Source organism: Neomonachus schauinslandi, chromosome 1 (genome assembly GCF_002201575.2).
Source record: "Neomonachus schauinslandi chromosome 1, ASM220157v2, whole genome shotgun sequence".
In the NCBI taxonomy this organism is placed as follows: domain Eukaryota; kingdom Metazoa; phylum Chordata; class Mammalia; order Carnivora; family Phocidae; genus Neomonachus; species Neomonachus schauinslandi.
This window is the reverse complement of record NC_058403.1, coordinates 117,128,726-117,135,844: the sequence shown is the minus strand read 5'-3', so window position 1 is coordinate 117,135,844 and position 7,119 is coordinate 117,128,726. Positions and strand designations below refer to the sequence as shown.

The following is a 7,119-nucleotide window of genomic DNA, read 5'->3' as shown; positions in this document are numbered from 1 at the left end:
CTGCTTCTGTGGCCTCATTTTTGCTGCGGTTCTACCTAGCCTTTGACTTACCCAACATCCTTTCAACAAATGTGTTATTTCCTAGATCAGTCAGAATCAATTTTTAGTGCTTAAACTGAGAATCCTCTCTAGGACGTTTAGCCAAACACCCCCTTTTATTGTATCTAAGCCCTTCTGAGCTGGACTTTCTGTTACGTGAAGCTCGAAGCATCCTAACTGAGGTTGGAGTACTGGCAGTAAGTGTGATCAGAGCCCTGAGCCATAACAGAGTGTCAGAACAGGCTGTGTATGTGATCGAACTTAGCCTAATGCATTGACCCAGTGCAGGAAAGGAGGTTGCAGCAGGGAATAGTCACACAGCGACTGCAGTACAGGAAGGAAGGCAGGTCTGAACTCAGTTCAGCAGCCTCGTTCTCCCCTGGAACTGAGGGTGAGCATCATGCCCCCTCCCCCACCCTCTTTGTTTTAGGTAAGGCAGGTAGGAAGAATGACAGGCTAGCTCATCCTTCCCCTCCTCACCCCAATCCAATCTTACTTGTATATTACGAGCTAAGGGTTTGCAAACCCATCGTTGTGCTGGTCCTGCAGAGTTGGCTGTCTGTGGTCTAGACCTTCGAGGGACAGATCTCATTCTGAGATGTGCAGGCAAGTGCCTTCCAACTGGCCCCTGTCCAGACAAGCCCACTGTTGAATAGCCCCTCAGCATAGGGGACAGCCATTCAGTGTTGAGGCCTTGTTCATAGGGTCATCAAGACATGAGGTTATGAGGCATGCCCCCACACAAAGTTAAAGTACATTTAGAAATTATCTTGAATAAATAAATATTGTTTTCACCATTATGCTTATTTGTCTGTATTTCCAATTGCACTTAGGTTTTGGCTTGGTTATTTCTTACTGTTCTGTTAGCTCTTTGATGCCTCTAAGATATTTTTTCCAGTTTAGCCAGTATTTTTAGTTATTTTCAATGGGAGACTGGTCCAAAACATCTTGGTAACCACTATGGTCAGAAATAGAAATCTTCCATTGAGTTTTCAATTTCCTCATTATAGTTTTCATTCTTATAAGTTTTAAATGGTCCTTAAGTCTCTGATATTTTAAAATAATTTCTTATTGCCTGACCATATTTCAAGCTTGTCTTGTATTTCTTTAAAATTATTAGACATAGTTATTTTATATTTGGTGTCTGATATGTTCAGTATCTGAGGTCTCTGGAGTCCTTTGCTGATATCTATCTGTTCTGCTGGATCTTGTTCATGGTGCCTTATATCCTAGTATGCTTAAAGTTTTTGCTGGAAGACAGTCTGTTCCTTGGAACTTGTGTGTGTGTGTCAATTTCCAGAACTGATGGAAAAAAACCCCCCATAGATTCAAAAAGAATCCCATCCCTATTCCCACTCCCCGCCCAAAAAGAAAAATCCCTAGGAGGACAAACTAAAAACATACATATAGACACATCTATATTTATAAGATTATATCAGCTTCAAGAAAAAAAACATGGAAAGATGCACAATCTATTTTTAACATGGTCATGTGAGCATGGAAGTAAAGGGGAGGGTGGGGAAAGAATGATGTGGGTGATGAGGATAAGGAAGGTGGGGAAGAACAAAGAAAAAGGGAAACAAAAGATGCAAACATCTATGATTACATTTAGGAATTTTAATAAATGTATATGTATAGAAAGAAAGCTTAAAAATAAAATGTATGAACAAAGGAAAACAATATATCTCTCTCTGTGGTGAAAGATCCAAAATAAAATAATTGGAAACTGACTTTAAACGTGGATTCAGAGAATAATGCCCTGTGACCACACGCAAAGGTGATTCAACCTTAGGAAATACAGCAACGTAATTCAATATACTATGTTAACTAATTAAAAGTCAATTATCTTATATTAGAATAAATATATGCTCCTATCACCAATGACTGGGAAGACGACTTGGCAGTCAGGCACTTCTCTGTAGGTCAGCTGGCATTCAGGGCATTGCTGTTCATCCCCCCTGGGGCTCCTTTCAACCTCTTTGAGAACAAGAAGAAATGAACAACATTAAACTCTGTGCCCACCATGTGTTCAGCATGGACAACTGTGATGACTTGCTACCAGAATATCTCGACTTCATCCGTGGTGGGGTTGACTCCAAGGACCTGCCCCTGAGCATCTCCCTAGAAATGCTCCAGCAGAGCAAAATCTCGAAGGTCATTCGCAAAAACACTGTAAAGTAATGCCTTGAGCTCTCCTCTGAGCTGGCAGAGGACAAGGAGAACTACAGGAAATTCTACGAGGCCTTCTCTAAAAACCTAAAGCTTGGGATCCATGAGAGCTCGACTCCTCAGCACGGCCTTTCTGAGCTGATGCGCTATCACACTTCTCAGTCTGGAGATGAGAGAACTTCTCTTTCAGACTATGTCTCCCGCGTGATGGAGACCCAGAAGTCCAGCTATTACATCACTGGTGAGAGCAAAGAGCGGGTTGCCAACTCGGCTTTTGCAGAGCGAGTGCCGAAGCGGGGCTTCGAGGTAGTGTGTATGACGAGGTAGTGTGGATGAGTACTGCGGGCAGCTCAAGGAGTCCGACGGGAAGAGTCTGGTCTCGTTACCAAGGAGGGCCTGGAGCTGCCTGAGGATGAAGAGGAGGAGAAGAAAATGAAGGAGAGCAAAGCCCGGCTTGGGAACCTCTGCAAACTCATGAAAGAAATCTTGGATAAGAAGGTTGAGAAGGTGACCATCTCCAGGCTGGTTGTGACGGCAGTGTGACTGCACTGTGACTAGCTACAATGTGACTAACCAGCACCCACAGCAGAACGGCCAACATGGAGAGGATCACGAAGGCCCAGGCTCTTGGGGACGAAGCCTCAGTGGGCTCTACGATGGCCAAAAAGCGCCTGGAGATCAACTCTGACCGCCCCATTGTGGAGATGCCGCGGCACAAGGCGGAGGCGGACAAGAATGACAAGGCTGTCGAGGACCTGGCAGGACTGCTGTTTGAAAGGGCTCTGCTCTCTTCTGGCTTCTCACTGGAGGATCCCCAGACTCACGACCACCGCATCTACCACATGATCAAGAGAGGCCTGGGCATTGACGAAGATGAAGTGACAGCAGAGGAACCCAGAGCTGCTGTTCCTGATGAGACTCCCCCACCCCCACCCCAGCCCTGAGGGTGATGCGGATGCCTCTCTCATGGAAGAGGTAGATTAGGGGTTTCTATCGACAGACCATGGGCCCGTGAATAGTGTCCCCATAGCTCCTCCCCAGCAGCCAGGAATGGCCCCAGTTCACCTGGTTCCCTCTGCTGATGTCTAGTGTTTTTTTATTTTTCTCCTGTCTTTGAGGCAGGATATAAGGGCCTCAAGCCTTAGCCCTTCCCATATTTGATAAGGAATTTGGCTGTGTATTATGGGTTTTTTTGTTTATTTTGTTCAGAAATTAAAGTATACAAAATAGTTTTATTAAAAAAAAAAGAATAAATATATGCTCCTAAAGGAGGAATAGATAAAATTCAGAAACCATTCTTAATATATAAAGAACTTTTAAAGTTGGTGAAAAAAAAATCAGCAATCCATTAAAAAATAAACAAAGGACCCAGACAAGTTAATTGCAGAGGAGGAAAAACAAGTGCCCAATAAAAATATGAAAAAATCAAATTGTCACTAAATGGTTAAGGAGATACAAATGAGGAACCCGAAGCCTTCATCTAGTCATATCTGAAGCAAATATTCTCTTCTGGTCTGAGTCTGGCTTTCAAGATTGTAGAAGTTGTCTTTTTATTGACATACAGATTTTAGATGTTTCTCGCATATGCAGATTCATCATTCTTTTAGTTTTTTAATTTTTTTAAAGATTTTATTTATTTATTTGAAAGAGAGAGAGCACGAGCAGGGAGAGAGGGAGAAGCAGACTCTCCGCTGAGTGGGGAGCCGGATGTGGGACTCGATTCCAGGACCCTGGGATCATGACCTGAGCCGAAGGCAGAAGCTTAACCGACTGAGCCACCCAGGCACCCCTTGTCATTCTTTATATGAGCGTGATATTGTTTTACTTCCTTGAGATTTGAAAAAACTGAAGAGGTTATAATATCCTATGGGTATATGATATCCTATATAATAACATAAACATATATAATAACATTGTAAAGGATGGGAGGAATCAACATTCTCATCCCATGTTGTTGATGGGAGTGCAAACAACAGATTTTGAAATATAATCAGTCAGCAGATACTAAAACATTAAACATGTTCATCTTTTGAACTTGTAATCCTACCTTGAGGAATCTATGCTGCAGAAATAAATGAATCAGACAATACAAGGATATTTCTTGGCAGCACTGTTTATAAAACTCCGTGGGAAGTGGGGGAGGTGGAGGGAGCAGGGACAGCTGAACATCCATCAAGAATAGAATGGTAAATTCTATAGGGATTTACCAAATGAGATGTTTTCTTCCATTATGGACATTATATTTACACTGATTACTTTATACAGAGGGATATTCATAATATACTACTAAATGAAGAAAGCAGGGTACAGGATGCAATCGATAATGTGTTGATTTTGCTGACCCAGGATTCGTTAACCTTTTTTGTAAAATAGGACCTAGGTTTTCCTTTTGGGAGTGTTTGTGTCACACACGCTCCGCTAACCAAATTCAAATATTGAAATCGTAACTCCTAATGTGATGGTATTAGGAAGTGGGCCTGTTGGGAGGTGATAGATCATGAAGGTGGAGCCTTCATGAATGGGATTAGTGCCCTTATAAGAAGAGACATGAATTCTTTCTCTCAGTCCTTCTCTTTCTTCCTCCACCTCCCCATTACCCTCACTCCTTTTCTTCCATCTCTTTCTCTGTCTCTCTCTGCCTCTTTATCTCTGTCTCTTTCTCTCGCCAAGACAACCATCTGCAAACCAGGAAGAGTGTCCTTACCACATACCGGATCTTAAAGCACCTTGATATTGGACTTCTCAGCCTCTAGAATTGTGATAAATAAACGCTTGTTGTTTAAGCTACTTGGTGTAGGATATTTTTATATGGCAGCCCAAACTAAGACAGGCCACTGTTCTCAATCCATGTGTGCCCATGACACATGACTGGAGAATCAGAGCATTCCTCTAGCCACAGGGATTGATTCAGGGATGAACATTTAATATAATCGGAGGCAGTAAGTGCAAAATCTCAGAACTTTCATTGGTTCTGTTGAAAAAGAAACATACTCTCTTTTCTCCTGGGTTTGGAACTATAAATATGTACACCCCGAGCTGTGGTGCCTATCTTGCCACCACAGGGGGAGACTTTCCCAAGAATGTCCCAATATAGAGAAAAACTGAATCAAGACAAAGCTAGACCAGGTGCTGCTTTAAGTCCCTAGATCCAGCTGTGCTTGAAGCCTACCAGATTTGTGAACCAATAAATCCTCCCTTTTACTTAAACTACTTTCTGTTTCTGTTACTTATAATCAAAAGAGTCCTGATTAATATAAAGAATTGATTCTGACTTTATAAAGCAGAGCTTTTATAATTATGCATTTGTGTTTGGATAGATGCATTTGTACATATTCGTTTGGTGTGGAGGATATACTCTAAAATGTTAACATTGAGTTTCTCAGGGGGATGGGATTGGAGAAGGTGAAGGGGTGTTATACACCTCTGTAATGTTTGACTTGAATACGAGTGTTTGTATCTTTTGTAATTTTTTTAAACCTTATAAATTAAAAAAAAATGGATATCATATATTTTGTGTTTTACCAAATATGGGATTTTATAGAGGGGGTAATGGTGCAAGTGACCTGGGAAAAGAAAAACAGCTTAAATCTGATACTAGAAACATCTTTAAAGAATAATTGTATTAGCTGATGAAAACCTAGAAAACCTTTTTTGAGTAAATTCTTGATTTCAGAACTTAAATGTAATTGATTAGTGCTCTTTATATCTTTATCTTGAATTAAAATGATTAATGTTCCTTAAAATGGCCTTCTTCCGGGGCGCCTGGGTGGTGTAGTCAGTTAAGCGTCTGCCTTTGGTTCAGGTCATGATGCCAGGGTCCTGGGATGGGTCCCGCATCGGCCTCCCTGCTCAGCGGAGAGTCTGCTTCTCCCTCTGCCTGCCGCTCTGCTTACTTGTGCTCTCTATCTCTCTGTCAAATAAATAAATAAATAAATAAAAATAAAATGGCCTTCTTCCTAGCTAACTGGATGCACATATGACATTAATCCAATATATTTAGGAATAGGAAACAGGATTTCTCCCTAATGATTAAAATATATCCTCCCCCCGTTAAAATAATAAAATAATAAAAAATAACAAAATAATAAATTATTTCATTATTGACCTGGAAACTTGTCTTTCTCACATTCTAATTCTGACTTAATAAACTTAATATCATAGTTTATTTTGAAATATGTTTTAAATGATTACTTAGGATAGCGTTTGTGACTTTTTCCACACTGTCATCTTTGATTTCTTGATTATAAACGTCACCAAGTATCTGATCAGCCCAAATGATCAAAATCTTGATGTTATCATTTTACACAAACACAATTTGGAGGCATATGTTGTTACAGTACTTATATTTGCTTTATTTAGTAAGATGGATTTTTCCCTCCTGGAGGTTGGGGAAGGGAGATCAGTGGGGACACTAATGATATCATGCAGAGGAAAATACTGTGACTCTTGCCTTTGAGTGGCATTTCACAGGTCCTCATCTCACAGCCCACTTTAAACCCAGGAAAGGTCACTTACCTTCTCTCACGAGCCTTTAACTCACTTGAGAGATGGGCTTAGCCGAAGATAAAGCTCCTGTGAATTGGTAACCTGGTTTTGGGAAAAGACTTACATAGTAACTAAGGTGTTGGATAAACAGAACTTACCATTTATTTACAAAGCAGCCTCATAGGGGCACCTGGGTGGCTCAGTTGTTAAGCGTCTGCCTTCGGCTCAGGTCATGATCCCAGGGTCCTGGGATCGGGCCCCACATCAGGCTCCCTGCTCCGCGGGAAGCCTGCTTCTCCCTCTCCCACTCCCCCTGCTTGTGTTCACTCTCTCAGCTGTGTCTCTGTCAAATAAATAAAATCTTAAAAAAAAAAAGAAAAAGCAGCCTCATAGCTATGATTATTATATTGATTATTTCTTCACAGT

At 41.2% G+C, this 7,119-nt stretch overlaps 1 pseudogene; it reads left to right on the top strand.

Moving 5' to 3' along the window:
• Nucleotides 1-1,903: 1,903 nt before the first annotated feature.
• On the top strand, nucleotides 1,904-3,192 carry LOC110570631 (annotated as a pseudogene).
• The last annotated feature ends 3,927 nt before the right edge of the window (nucleotides 3,193-7,119 follow it).